General features: G+C 47.0%; 1 protein-coding gene across 1 annotated transcript in view; it reads right to left on the bottom strand.

Moving 5' to 3' along the window:
• The window catches only part of tlr2 (toll like receptor 2), a 31,042-nt gene extending 22,387 nt beyond the window's left edge, over positions 1–8,655 (bottom strand). Inside the window, exon 1 of the mRNA XM_033019779.1 lies at positions 8,584–8,655. The gene's annotated coding sequence lies outside the window, so the exon portion shown is untranslated. The remainder of the gene's footprint in view (positions 1–8,583) is intronic.
• Positions 8,656–15,915: the final 7,260 nt, after the last annotated feature.

The raw sequence follows: 15,915 nt of genomic DNA on the forward strand, positions 1-15,915 counted from the left end.
GGAGCCATGTCTCCGTGATCCCAACTATATCATAGTCGTTAATAGCTATCTGCACATTCAACTCATCCACCTTATTACGAATGCTCCTTGCATTGAGACACAAAGCCTTCAGGCTTGTTTTTACAACACTCTTACCCCTTATACTATTATGCTGAAAAGTGGCCCTTTTTGATTTTTGCCCTGGATTTGCCAGCCTGCCACTTTTACTTTTCACCTTGCTACCTATTGCTTCTACCCTCATTTTACACCCCTCTGTCTCCACGCTCACACATTTAAGAAACCCTTTCCCTTTAACTCCATCCTCCACTATCCCATTCGACACCCCACCCCCCTTATTCAGTTTAAAACCACCCGTGTAGCAGTGGCAAACCTGCCTGCCAGAATGCTGGTCCCACACCTGTTAAGATGCAATCCTCTCCAGAGATGCTGTCTGACCCGCTGAGTTACTCAATCTTTTTGCGTCTATCTTCGGTTTAAACCAGCATCTGTAGTTCCTTCCTCCACTATCTACCTGCATTCCTACTCTCCGAGAACAACTGTATGTACTTGTCCTCCGAGCTCCTCCTGCTCTCCTCTGGGCCCTATCTTTTACATTGAAGGTCCAGCCCTGGATTGACCTCACACTTATCAGAATTAAACTCCATTAGCCAAAGCTTGGCCCATTTGCCCGGCTGATCAGGATCCCGCTGCTATTTTTTGATAACCATCTTCACTGCCTATGATACCATCTATTTTAGTATTATCTGCAAATTTACAAATTATGCATTGTGTATTAATGATAAAAACCAATAGCCCAGCACTGATCCCTGAGCCACACCACTAGAAATAGGGCTCCAATCCAATAGGGCTGCCTGGGCCGACTGGAGCCCAGATGGCAGCGGTGAAGCCTCAGCGGCGGCGATGGGGCCTCGGCGGTGGTGAAGCCTCGCGGCGGCGGCAGAGCCTCGTGGGTTGACCCGCAGTCGGTGGCCAATAAGGGTGTGGAGGGACCGCCATAAAGGGGGGGGGGGGGTGAACAATGGTGGACCCGGCATGGGGAGACCACTGTGGGGAGAGGAAGAACATAGGAGGAGCCGGCGTACATTGTAACTTTGTCAGTGCCGTATGTGGCCACTATTCACATACCTTGGGTATGCAAGCAACGAATCTCACTGTGCCTTGTCACATAGGACAATCAATTATTCAATTCCATTCTGAAAAGGAACCTTCCACCAACAACGTCCGTTTCCGACCAAGAATCCAATTTTGTATCCAGTTAGCTAACTATCTCTGGATCTAAGATAATATATGCAACCCGAGGAGCTCACCATGAGAACCTATCTGAACCATCTGAAAAAGGGTCTCGACTCGAAATGTCACCCATTCCTTCTCCCCAGAGATTCTGCCTGTCCAGCATTTTGTGTCGACCTTTGGTTTAAATCGGCATCTGCAGTTCCTTCCGACACATAAGAATCTTTTTGATGGACTTGCGGAAGTCCACCTATGTCCAGGCCCTCATCAATTTTCTTGGTTGCTTCTCCAAAAAACTCAGTCAAATATGTGAGACAAGATCTCCCAGGTACAAATTCATGTTGACTATCCGTATTCAAGCCCCGTCTTTCCAAATGCATGTCCATCTCATCACTTTGAATCCTCCCCAGTAATTTTGCTACCACAGATGTTAAGCTTACTAGTTAAGCTTCTTCTGTATTTCTTTGCATTAGTCGTTAAAAAGAGGCCCAACGTTAGCCATCTCCAGTGTTCCGGCATCTCACTTGTGTCCATGGATGATTCAAATATCTCAGCCAGGACTCCTGCAATTTCTTCTCCAGCTTCCAGCAGTGTCCCTGGATGCTGGATATGACATCGTGATACAACATCGTGAAGCCACGGTCTCCGGTAAGAAAGTGGCCGATTCGGGATTTCCAAGAGTGTGTGTGTTCCGTCCGTTCCGACGTCAGAGTTTCGATCATCCCAGCGAGGAGGCTCGTACATCGGGCCGCCCGTAGCGACGACTGCGGAGGGTTCATGGTCCCGACCACGGGTGAACAAGGGAGGAAGATGACTGAACTTTATTGCCTTCCATCACAGTGAAGAATGTTGATTCCACTGTGGTGGATGTTCATGTTAAATTCTATTGTATTGTGCTCTTTTTGATTGTGTGGCTGCGTGGTAAATCAAATTCCACTGAACCTCAATTGGTGCATGTGGCAATAAATGTGAACTTGAACTTGAACAACTCTGATCCGGCTCGAGAGATCAATCTAACTTGTTATACGTACGTTAAAAATTATAGGGTGACCAGGGAGAAGGTGGGACCACTCAAAGATAAAGGAGGGAATCTATGCTTGGAGTCGGTGGATGTAAGTGATGTACTCAACGAATACTTTGCATTTGTTACCAGCGAGGAGAAGGACTTGGAGCAAAGTCAGTATGGAGAACACAGAGACGCTAGCACAGTTTGTGATCGCGAAGGAGGTGGTGCTGAGGCTCTTGAAGAACATTAAGGTGGATATGTCCCCAGGGCCTGATGGGATCTAATCCAGGTTATTGAGGAAGGCAAGGGAGGAGATTGGCGGGGGGCTTGATGTGGATCTTTGTTTCCTCTCTAGACACACGCAAGGTCCCAGAGGACTGGAGAGTGGCCAATGTTGATCCTTTGTTTAAAAAAGGAAGTAGAGAGAATCCAGGGAACTATAGACCCACGTGCCTCAGGGAGGGAAAGTATTGGAGAGAATTCTTTGATAGGATTTACTCCCATTCGGAAGAGAATGACCTAATTAGCAATGGCCAGCGTAGCTTTGCATATGGCAGGTCATGTCTCACTAACTTGATTCAGATTTTTGAGAAGGTGACAAAGGAGATTGATGAAGGTAGGGTGGGGGACGTTGTTTACATGCGTTTTAGCAAGGCTGTTGTTAAGGTCCATCATGGTAGGCTGATTCAGGAGATGTGCAGGATTCACAATGACTGGGATGTAATGGATACAGAACTGACTTATTCATCGAAGATAAAGGGTTGTGGTGGAAGGTAGACATTCTGGCTGGAGATCTGTGACCAGTGGAGTTCGGCAGTGATCTGTGCTGGGGCCTCTACTGTTTGTGATATATATAAATGACCTGCATGTAAATATAAATGGGTTGGTGAATAAGTTCGCCCACAACACCAAAATTGGATGAGTTGCAGATAGTGAGGAAGACTGTCAGAAGATCAGAGGGATATAGGTTCAGTTGCAGAAGCGGGTAGAGAAATGGCAGATGGAATTAAATCCAAGCAAGTGGGAGGTGTTGCACTTTGGCAGGTTAAATGTAAGGCGAGAGTGTACAGTTAATGTCAAGACCCTTAACAGCATTGATGTGCAGAGGGATCTTAGAGTGCAAGTTCACAGCTGACTGAATGTGGCAACACAAGTAGATAGGGTGGTACGCTCACCTTCATTGCCAGGGGCATTGCCAGGGACATAAGGATCAGGAAGCCAGAAAGGATGTGGAGGCTTTGGAGAGAGTGCAGAGGAGGTTTACCGGAATGCTGCCCGGATTAGAGGGCTTCGGCCGCAAGGAGAGGTTGGCTAATGGGAGACAGTCCACCACTAGAGGGCATAGTCATAAGATTAGAGGGTGAAAGTTTAATGGAGATGTGCGGGACGAGTTTCTTACACAGAGGGTGGTGGGTGCCTGGGACATATTGCCAAGGGTGGTGGTGGAGGCAGATACGACAGTGGCATTTAAGAGGGTTTTAGATAGGCACATGGAAATGCAAGAAATAGAGGGATATTTAACATGCCAGTTTAACCTGGCATCATGTTTGGCACAAACATTGTGGGCCAAAGTGCCCGTTCCTGTTCTATGTTCTATATTGGTTAGTTATAACTTCTATATTGGATAGTTCTTAGTTTATACTAGTTTAGTTTAGTTTAGTTTAGAGATAGAGCATGGAAACAGGCCCTTCGGCCCACCGAGTCCGTGCCGACCAGCGATCCCCCGACACTAACACTATCCTACACACTAGGATAGCCAATTTACAATTATACCAAAGTCAATTAATCTACAAACCTGGACGTCTTAGGAGGAGATCCCGGAGAAACCCTATGCAGGTCACTGGGGGAACGTACAAACTCCATGTAGACAAGCACCTGTAGTCAGGATCGAACCTGGGTCTCTGACGCTGTAACTAGCAACTCTACCGCTGCGCCACCGTGCCACCCCAATTCCCTTTATCTATTTGTGGGCCGACAGTACACTCCCAACACGGTGATCAGCCCCTTTTTATTTCTCAGCTCCGTGAGTCTAACCTCACTGATAATTCTTCAGTCATGTCATTTCGGACTACGGTCATGATATCTTCTTTAATCGATAAAGTAACTCTACCTCCTCTTTAACCCCACCTCTATCTCGCCCATAGCACCTGTACCCTGCAACATTAAGTTGCCATTCCCGTCCCTACCTCAGCCAAATTTTTTTGTAATGGCAATAATATCCTTGTCGCAACTACCTATCCATGCCCTGTATTCAGCTGTCTTACCTGTCAGGCCTCTGGCGTTGAGATAAATGCAATTTAATCCAACCGTCTTTCCACACCTAACCTAGTGTCTTTGACTTCGGTGGGCCGATTTCCCGCCTTGCCTGCCTCACTACTGTACTGCATCCCCCTGCCAATCTAGTTTGACCCCTCCTGAGTAGCACTGTCGCCAAGATATTGGTTTCCCTGCAGTTCAGGTGCCACCTTCCCCTCTTGTACAGGTCACCTCGGCCCCAGAGGAGATACCAATGGACCAAAACATCTGAATTCCTGCCCCCTGATCCAACTCCTCAGCCATGCATTCTACCTTCCTATTCTTAGCCTTACTAGAATGTGACACCAGACTAATCTGGAGAATACTATCCTTGAGGTCCTGCTTTTTAAGCTTTTGACTCCTAGTTATATTCACTCAATAGTTCACTATATAATTGATGCCACTGTGCACCATGAGTTCCGTCTGCTGACTCTTCCCTTGAGAATGTACTGCAGCTGCTCCATGACATACTATAATGTTCCATGTACTATTCTCTAATAAAATTAGACACCTTGTTTGCCTTCTACACCTTCCACCTACCTGTGGTGCCACTTTCAAGGATCTTTGGACTTTTTCCATCAAAATTCCTGTTTTTCAATACTCTCTACAGCCTTAAGGGCCTGTCCCACTTGGCGATTTATTTTGGCGACTGCCGGCATCATTGACTGACGTATCAGGTCACCGAAAAATTCACGGCGGTGACACGACGTGATGACGTATTGGCGCGCGATGTTTTTTGAAGTGTCGCAACATTTTTTTGTCGCCGCTGGATTTTGAAATGTTCAAAATCTTTTGGTGACACTGATATGACGCTGGCAGTCGCCAAAAAAAATCGCCAAGTGGGACAGGCCCTTAACGTTCATGATATCTGAACGATCCTTGTCTTGGACAAACCACATTGAAGCTCTTGGCAAGAAAGCACACCAATGCTTCTACCTTTTTAGTTTAGTTTAGAGATACAGCGCGGAAACAGGCCCTTCGGCCCACTGAGTCCGCGCCGACCAGCAATTCCCGCACATTGACACTATCCTGCACACACCAGGAACAATTCACACTTATACCAAGCCAATTAACCTACAAACCTATACGTCTTTGGCAAGAAACCGAAGATCTTGGAGAAAACCCACGCAGGTCAAGGGGAGAATATACAAACTCCGTACAGACAGCACCCGGGTCTCTGGCGCTGCAAGAGCTGTAAAGGGGCTGTCCCACTGCGGCAACCTAATCTGCAAGTTTAGAAGGGTTTGCCCTCGACTCAAACTCGCAGCATGGTCGACACGTGGTCCTAGGAGGTCCTATGAGGTCACTGGAACTCTCCTTCATGCTCGAGGGAAGTTCCCGCATACTCGCGGCCACAGTTAGTTCTCGGAAAATATTTCAGCATGTTGAAAAATTTTCCACGAGTAAAATTTGGTCGGCATGGTTCTTTTTGACTCGTAGTGCAGTGTAGTGGGGTCGCTATGTAGTCACAGGCAGTCGAGGGCAGCCGTAGGCAATTTCCTCGCTGACTGAGCATTTTAATTGCCTTATTGGAGTTTACAGGACCAAGGAAAACTGACCGGCAATGATAAATGGCCGCTAAACTTTATTATAAGTTGTCTGGCTTCTTAAAAGTGGCTCCACTCCTTCTCCCCCCCTTCTCCCCCCTTCTCCCCCCTTCTCTCCCCCTCTCTCCCCTTCTCCCCCCTTCTCTCCCGCTCTCTGCCCCCCTCCCGCGCTCTCTAAAGGATTTAAGGGCCTGTCCCACTTGCATGCAATTGCATGCATTTGGCGCGACCAAACGGAAGCGGAGTTCATGCGAAGTTCGCGCTAAGTACGCGCTAAGTTCGCGCGTGACGTAATTTGCGTCATGCTTACCAATCAGCTGGGCAGGAGGCGGGCCGACTGAATTTGGGTGTCGCACGGCATCGGGCGGTGACATCATCGTGCAACGCCATGCGCTAGGCGTATGCCGTCAAGACGCTGCGTACGCTGTCAAGACGCTGTGTGCGTCAAGACGTTGCGTATGACCGCAAGGCGCCTGCGGGCTGACAGGCCGTTGGCGTGCGAAGAATTTGGCCACTGCCAGAATTTCGGAGCCCCGCGCGATGTCGGGACCAGCCCCACACAACTCCGCGCTTCTAAGTGGGACCGCCCCGCGCGGCCATACGGTTCCCGTACGCCTCAAGCGACCACGAGGTTGGGTAATTTGCGAGCCAAGGTCGCGTATGTGGGACAGGCCCTTTACCGTACACTGTCCAGCCATCTTTTACCTTCCTCTTCATCGCGGATGTAAATCTCAGATAGTGCTCCCCCGCTTTCCCTGGCCCCGCCTTTGCGATATGTGTGTGTGTGTGTGTGTGGGTGTGTGAGAGAGTGTGTGTGTGTGTGTGCGTGTGTGCGTGCGTGCGTGTGCGTGTGTGTGTGTGTGTGTGTGTGTGTGTGTGTGTGTGTGTGTGTGTGTGTGTGTGTGTGTGTGTGTGTGTGTGTGTGTGTGTGTGTGTGTGCGCGCGTGTGTGCGTGTGTGTGTGTGTGTGTGTGTGTTTGTGTGTGTGTGTGTGTGTGTGTGTGTGTGTGGTCAGTCGATCCAGCTCGCGGTTTCATCGCTGACGGTGGATCCAGCTCGAGGTTTTCCAGGCGAGTGCCCTCGAGCTTGAAGGTCGAAGACAGTCGCTGAAAGGTCACGTCAGTGGGACACGCCCTTAAGGCAGCAACTCTACCGCTGCGCCACCATGCTGCCTACTTACTCAGAAGAATACGTAAGTTTGGCATGTCTGCAACAACTCTTACTATTTCTGATGCACCGTAGAAAGCTTTCTATCAGATGCATCGGAGAATGATTTGTCAAGCCTTAGACCACATACAATTTCAGAGAGTTGTGTATGTTCGACAACCCCTCACACAAACCAGCCGCCCCTAAACCTTCCCGTAGCCTGCCCCCCCTCCCACCTCACCCCTCTCCCATGCCATCTGAAGAAAGGTCTCGCCCGAAACGTCATCCATTCCTTCTCTCCAGAGATGCTGCCTGTCCCGCTGAGTTACTCCAGCTTTGTGTGTCTGTCCAATTAAGTATCTGATTTAGCAACTTGCTTTGGATCCCGTGGACACTTTAGCACCGGTACATGTACCTCATCAACGTTGGACTGCATGTAAACCCACATCAGTAGTACTGTCTTCCACAATATATTTAATGACCTCATCAAAAGAACTGTATATAAGTTAGAAATGATATCCAACAAATCCATGCTAACTTTCCCTGATCAATCCCTGCTGTTCCTAACATGTAAACGTCACTAAGATTGGTCTTAACTACTTTACACGGTTGTTTCTGCCAGGATGGAATAACTTGCCCTTCATTCCGTTAGGTTTTGTAAATAATTTAACCACATTGCTCCAACCAGATGTTCAGCCAGTTGTAACATTTTCCTATGCTCTTCCTATCCTCCCTCTTTCATATCATCCACACACACAATGGTTAGCCATATGGTGACCACTCAGAGCCGATCTAATTTATGAAGTACATTTTATGTGATTCATATAATATCTCTAAACTTTCAAGAATATCTGCTCCCTCTTTGATTTACAGCAATCTACCCAAATTATTTTTTGATGATATCTTTCACATTATGCATACATTTAGACAATCGCTACGATTAAGAAATCCCAGATCTGATTATCCACATTCATAACCCAACAACTTATTGAAAGTACAGCAGACAGGCTTTGTTCTACAAATAATGAAACCTACAGCATCTGCGATTAACAAAACAGTAGGTTCAAACCACAGTTTTATATTTTACCGGACTCGGACTTCAACAAAGACAGTATGGAAGAGTTTTGTTGTTGAGATTGATCCTGAGAAGGGGGTCAAGGAAAGTGCGTTCAGGTCATGGCCCTGTTTCCACTAATCTTTCCACCACCCCGCACAAGAAGCACAAGCACAAGCACAAGACAGACACCATCGTATGCAGATGCCGAGAAGTGTGTTCAGCTCTGGCTAAACAACTTCTAATCTTGTGCGTGGACTCGATAAGAAGAAGAAGATCCTGAGAAAACAATGTTTTATCACTTACCAACACCAATCCTTGAGAAACAGGAGCATTAAAATCCAGTTCACAGGATCAGTAAAACTTTAATCTAGAATCTGGAAAGACAGTGCTGGAAAATAAGGAAGTTACATCATCATTTGCAGGAATTGCAAGCATTGCACCAGCGTCTGGAAAGTGTACAAGTAGTTGTTGTAGCAAAATGCTTATGCACTACAAAATATACACTGGAAAATATTTTGCTTTCAAAATATAAGATGATTTTAAATGATGAAATGCTATAAACGGTATTTTTTCAGCAGAGGGTTTTGCAGGAAAAAGCAGAACATATTTGTCCCATTTAGTTATTAAAAGGTATTCTGCATAATTATTGAGATCTTGATTGTGATGCAGTTAGTTAGTGTTTTTTTTGATCAGTTTTAATGAACTTCCTCAATGTGGTTAATTGTGAACTGTGGACGAAAGTCTGTGCTGATAGTTCACTGCCAATAATGTCATCTTTCAAACGAAACATGAGCCACATGTTTAAGAAGGAATTTAAAAATAAATTGGATAGGCATATGGATGAGAAGGGAATGGAGGGTTATGGTATGAGTGCAGGCAGGTGGGACTAAGGGAAAAAAGTTGTTCGGCACGGACTTGTAGGGCCGAGATGGCCTGTTTCCGTGCTGTAATTGTTATATGGTTATATGGTAACTGCAGATGTTGGAAAAATCGAAGGTAGATAAAAATGCTGGAGAAACTCAGCGGGTGAGGCAGCATCTATGGAGCGAAGGAAAAGGTGATGTTTCGGGTTGAGACCCTTCTTCAGGCCACACGTTCCCTTTTTCACTGTTTGTTCATGTGGATTTCTAAGACCGAGTCGCCATTTCATTGCCTTTTCCTTCTTGCTCCTAAGAAGGTGTTGGTGAGCTTCCTTCTGAACCACAGCAGGGGGAGACCCAGCAATGGTGAAGATACAGTGATGTATTTCCAAGTCAGAGCGGTAGAGGCATGGAAGGCAACTTTCACGTGGTATGCTTTTTCTGCCCTTGCCTTCCTAGCTGGTAGAGATCATGGGATCAGAAGGCGCTGTCTCAGGAGTCGTGATGAGTTACGGCAGTAGATGGTACAAACTACTGTTAATTTGTGGTGCAGTTATTGAATAATTATGGATGGGATGCCAACCAAACAGTCCTGTGTGGATATATGACGTAAGTTGGGGAAATAGGAGGTTTTATTTTATAGGTTTTAGTTTTAGAGATACAGTGTGGAAACAGGCCCTTCGGCCTACCGAGTCCGTGCCGAACAGCGATCCCCACACATTAACACTATCCTACGCACATGAGGAACAACTTATATTTATACCAAGCCAATTAAACTACAAACCTACACGTCTTTAGAGTGTGGGAGGAAACTGAAGATCTCGGACAAAACTCAAGCGGTCATGGGTAGAACGTGCAAACTCCGTACAGACAGCACCCGTCGTCGGGGTCGAAAAGTAAGCACGGTCAGGCAGCAACTCCACCACTGCGCCACCATGCCACCCCAGGTGAGTTACCTTCTGCAGGGTACCTAGCCTCTGATCTGTTCTTGTAGCCACAGTGTATATGTGGCAGCTCTGGTCTCTGGTAAACGGTAAACCCCTGCTTGCTTTTTAATGGAGGATTCGGTGATCTTACTACTAATGAATGTCAGGGGCTGAATGTTGGGTCAAGTGTTGTTTGATATCAATATTGTCTGCCACTTGAGTGTCCTGAATGTCATAGTCATACAGCACAGAAGCAGACCCTTCAGCCCAGCTCTCCCATGCCGACCATGGTGCCCCATCTACACTAGTCTTAATTGCTCACCCTGGCCCATCCCTCTAAACCTGTCCTTCCTAGTCCATGTCCAAATGTATTTTAAATGCTGCTATAGTTTCTGACTTAAATATCTTCTCTGGCATATACCCACCCTCTGTGTGGAAAAAGCTGCCCCTCAGAATTCTATTAAATCTTTCCCTTCTCACATATGTCCTCTGGTTCTTGATTCCCCAACTCTGGGGAAAAGTCTCTGTGCATCTGCCATGTTCCCCTCCGGATTTCATACACCTCTGTAAGATCATCGCTCATTCTCCTGCACTTCAAGGGATGCAACCCTCGCCTGCCCAACCTCTCCCTAGAGCTCAGGCCCTTATGGGGCTTTTTCACGGGGCGAGTTGATGCAAGATGTCGCCAGAGTGAAGTGGTCGTGGTCCAGCACGGGTTTCGCACGATATAACGGGGGGTAGATAAAGAGTTCCCACGGTACTCGGCATTTCTGTTATTTGTGCGAGTGACTTGTCCGTCTCCCGAGCTTTCCCGTTAATCTTGAATGAACATCGTGAACTGTAGTGTTGTTAATCACGTGGCACAAATGATGTTACTTTGTTTTCACACACTATATTGGGTTTTTTCACACACTATATTCCTCCCTTGGTTGAATTGGCTCATTTGGAGACATGCCTATACTAACTATGTGCATCAAGAACGCTTGCGTGAAGGCAGAAGGGTGAGATTAATTAAAAAGAGAATTAAGAGGAAGTCTCACTGGGTGAAGCCCATCTTTCAACGGAGACCTCAATTTGGACAATATGATCAGCTGCTTAATGTGCTGTGCGAAGAGGATAAAAGTGCATTCACAAACTTTGTCAGAATTTCACCCGAGCTCTTTAATGAGCTGAAGAATAATCTGTTTTTTTTAGACAAATGTTGTTTGGTGTGATGCATCTTCTCTCAATATGTGCAAGAAGTCGTCTTTTTATTTTGTCAAATAGGAATAAAGACTTTGTCTCACATTGACCGTGATGGTTGTCTTATTTTATTATCTACTGAGAGGTGAAACTTTCAAACGTTTAACCAGTCAGTAGACTAGACAATAAATAGTAACAATCGAGCCATAAATGGTGTATACATGGTGAAGGGAACAACGCTGTGTGCAAGATAATGTTTAAAATCATGCGAGGAATCGATCGGGTAGATGCACAGTCTCTTGCCCAGAGTAGGCGAATCGAGGACCAGATTACATAGGTTTAAGGTGAAGGGGAAATGCTTTAATATGGATCTGATTAAATACTGTCAGTAGTAAACCCGATCAAAAACAACATCAGGACGTCTATTAAACACCAGAGATCCCAGTAAACACCCAGCCGAGACTTATTACAGGTCTAGTGGAAAGACACAAAGCGCTGGAGCAACTCAGCGGGTCAGGCAGCATCGCTAGACAACATGGATAGATGATGTTTCGGGTCGGGACTCTTCTTCAGCGCTGAGTTACTCCCGCATATTGTGTCTTTCCAATGCAGATTAGCGTCTGCGATTCTTTGCTCCTGCATTACGGGGTCTATCTCGATTCCCGATAAAGTCTAAAACCCATCCTCCAGAATTCTCAGCCCAGGGCGCCCATAAACAAGCCCTTAACTCCACACTGGGGACAGAGGCTGAGAGGTGTACAAAACCATGAGACGAACAGGCAGGGAAATAGACAGAGTCCAGGGTAATATATGTCCTTTGCCCACAGAGGGGATTCGAGGACCAGAGGGCATAGGTTCAAGGTGAGGGGGGAAGATCTAATAGGAATCTGAGTGAGGGGTAACATTTTCGCACAAAGGGTGGTGGGTGTATGGAACAAGCTGCCAGAGGAGGTAGTTGAGGCTGGGTCCATCCATACATTTAAGAAACATTTAGACAGGTACATGGATAAGACAGGTTGGGATGGATATGGACCAGACGCAGGCAGATGGGACTAGTTTCGATGGGACATTTTGGCCGGTATGGGCAAGTTGAGCCGAAGGGCCGGTTTCCACACTGTAACTCGATAACGCCAGTGAGTATACGATCTAAGATAGTCCGAGGGTCTCGAATGAGGTAGGTAGTAGTTCAGGAATGGTCTGTGGTTGGTGGTAGGATGGTTCAGTTACATAAGTGCTCAAATGTAGGCACCGTTTTCGCAGTGGAAGCTCCGAGACTGCAGCGGGCGATTGTCGCGTTGGCTGGGACTCCTGTTATCCATGCAGGGGATTGACCTCAGTCTGAAGAAGGCTCTCGACCCGAAACGCCACCAGTTCCTTCTCTCCAGAGTTGCTGCCTGTCCGGCTGAGTTGCTCCAAGCAACTGGTGTCTATCTTCAAAGGACTGACCACCGGGCTGGACGTCGGGGTTGGCGTGTTGCGTTTCACAGACCGAACTGTCCAATTAATGGTAACAGATGGGCACTGAGGGAAGTCCCCCCCCCTCTCTGTTTATCTGCCCTTTCTTTAACTTTTGTGCCTCTATGCAAGTATCTCGCGAGCCATCCCAGACTGCCCATTTCTGCTCCCCCTCGTCTTTAATAACTACATTTCCCTAACAATTACTATCTTTGTTAGTTATAGGAGCAAAATTAGGCCATTCGGTCCATTAACTCCACTCCGCCATTCAATCGCGGCTGATCTATCTCTCCCTCTCAACCACATTCTCTTGCCTTCTCCCCATAACCTCCTGACAGCCGCACTAATCAGGAATGTATCTATCTCTGCCCCTATTCTTCACCCTTTTGACAGTAGTTTTGTTTTATTGGAGACGCGGGAGACAGCGGATGCTGGAATACTGAACAAAACACGAAATGTTGGAGGAACTCGGTGCATTTGTGTTTAAGAAGGAACTGCAGATGCTGGAAAATCGAAGGTACACAATAATGCTGGAGAAACTCAGCGGGTGCAGCAGCATCTATGGAGCGAAGGAAGTAGGCAACGTTGCCTATTTCCTTCGTTCCATATATGCTGCTGCACCCGCTGAGTTTCTCCCGCTGAGGTTGGGCAGGCGAGGATTATGTTACTTGGAGTGCAGGAGGCTGAAGGGTGATCTAATGGAGGTGTATAACCGAGGGGAAATGCACAGACTTTTACTCAGGATCGGGGCATCAAAAAGTAGAGAACACGGGTTTAAGGTGAGAGGGCAAGATTTAATAGAAAGCTGAGGAGCAGCTTCTTTACACAGAAGGTAGTAGGCAACGTTGCCTATTTCCTTCGTTCCATAGATGCTGCTGCACCCGCTGAGTTTCTCCAGTATTTGTGTGTGTGGGTGGGAGTAGGGGGGAGGGGGTGGGGGGGGAGAGAGATAAGGCAGCCTGAAGAAAGGGTCGCCTGTCCATTTCCCTCCGTAGATGCTGCCTGGCCCGCGGAGTTCCTACAGTCTTAGAAACTGCTTTAGACAAAAAGAGACACAAACTGCTGGAGTAAAATAGCTCAGCAAGTGAGGTACCTGAACACTCAAAAATGAAAAAGAATGAAAATGTGATTATTTCACCTCCCTTCAACTATTTTGTGTTTCAGCATGAGAGGGATTATAACATTAGAAACATTCATCTTGTAGTGATGTGTTAATGAAGAATTGCAGACATCAATCTGATAGTAAAAAATATATTTATTTAACAATGAGGTAAAACAAGCACTGACAATCAAACTGCTCAGTTACTCACCGTTCGCAGGAGTTCCCACGGTACCCGCAAGAGTTATTACGGATATCGCACGGATATCGCACTGGCCAATTGTTCATACAATGTTGCAATGCTCAACCACAAGTGTACAAGTCACTCTTGGAGAAATTCAAACTTTCTTGAATTTTCTCCCGAGTGACCAACTTACACGATTACCTGCCGTTAGCGCCACGGTGGTCCACGGTGGTCCACGAATGCCGTACTGTTATCGCACGAGGTTCCCACGATGTTAAACTCTGGTTCACTCTTGCGTCAAGTCGCCCCGTGAAAAAGCCACTTTACTCTTTTCAGCAAAACACCATCTTTGCTGTAGCAGGGTGACCACAATTGAACACAATTCTCCAACTGTGGCCCACTAGGGAAAAAAGCAATGTGTAGCGAGGAACTGCAGATGCTGGTTTAAGCCCAAAATAGACACAAAATGCTGGAGTAACTCAGCGGGGCAGGCAGCATCTCTGGAAAACGTCACCCATTCCTTCTCTCCAGAGATGCTGCCTGTCCCGCTGAGTTACTCCAGCATTTTGTGTCTATCTTAGGGAGAGGGGGTACCTTGGTGTAGAGATTCTTTGTTTGGTACATCAATGAATGATCTATAAAGATAACGGAAACCATTTTGGCTTTCCTGGGTGGACACAGTGGAGTGGTGAATAATTGGGATCATGTCCAATCATGGATTTGCCAAACAAAACTTTAGCTATAGACCCTGTTATTTATGCCCCTGTCCCACTTAGGAAACCTGAACGGAAACATCCGGTGACATTGCCCGCGACCCAAGGTTTCCATGAGGTCACCAGAGGTTTTGGTCACTCTCCCTAATGGTAGAAATGGTTTCCGCGTGGTCGAGGCTTCTTCTAGGTTGCTTCCATTATTTCAACATAATCAAAACCGACCTCGACTAAAAATAGGTTGCTGTTTGGTCGAAGCCAGTGGAGTGGGGTCGCTATTTACGTACAGGCAGTCGAAGGCCATCTCCTTCGCTGACCGGCCATTTTGATTGGCTCATTGGAGTTTTCAAGGACCTAGAAGACCCACCGGAAGGTAAAATGCCCGCTAACTTTATTAAACTTGTTAAAACTGTCTCCAATCCTTCTCCCCCCCTTCTCCCCTTTCTCCCCCCTTCTCTCCCCCCCCCCCCCCCCCCGCGCTCTCTAAAGGACTTACCGTGCTCTGTGGCAGCTGTTTACCTTCCTCTTCATCGCGCAGACAGTGCTCCTCCTCTCTCCATGGCCCCCACCTTCATGATGTGTGTGTGTGTGTGTGTGTGTGTGTGTGTGTGTGTGTGTGTGTGTGTGTGCGCGTGTGCGCGTGCGTGCGTGTGTGTGTGTGCGGTCGGTAGCAAAGATCCTATAGAATCTTTGGTCGTTAGATGCAGCTCACACTTCGGTCGATCCAGCTCGAGGCTTTCCAAGCGAGTGACCAAAACCTCCAGCGACTCATGGAAACCTTGGGTCGCGGGCAAGGTCACCAGAGGTTTCCATTCAGGTTTCCTAAGTGGGACAGGGGCATTAGTGAATAAATCCAGGGACAGATACAAACTTTACAAGTCAGCCTCAAAGACTGTTCAACATGCCTCCTGCAAATCCATGCAGAGGATGTTTAGCAGAGGAAAACAGTCACTATGGGTTTAAGAAATCATACAATGTGTCTTCCTCACTGCAGTGAAAAACGGTGGGAACCCCACCACGGTTACTTCCCAAGCTGAGATATTAAAACTGTGCAGTAGTGGCTGAGTGCCTAGAGTGGCAAAAGCTATTCCAGGAATACTGGGATTGTAGATGGTCTGTATGGATTGAGTATGTTCATAAGGCATGAGAGGATCTGGGACCTGTTGGGCAGGTATTAGTCAGAGTCCAGGAAAGGCAATACCAAACATGCCTTTAATCT

Source organism: Amblyraja radiata, chromosome 1 (assembly GCF_010909765.2).
Source record: "Amblyraja radiata isolate CabotCenter1 chromosome 1, sAmbRad1.1.pri, whole genome shotgun sequence".
Lineage (NCBI taxonomy): Eukaryota > Metazoa > Chordata > Chondrichthyes > Rajiformes > Rajidae > Amblyraja > Amblyraja radiata.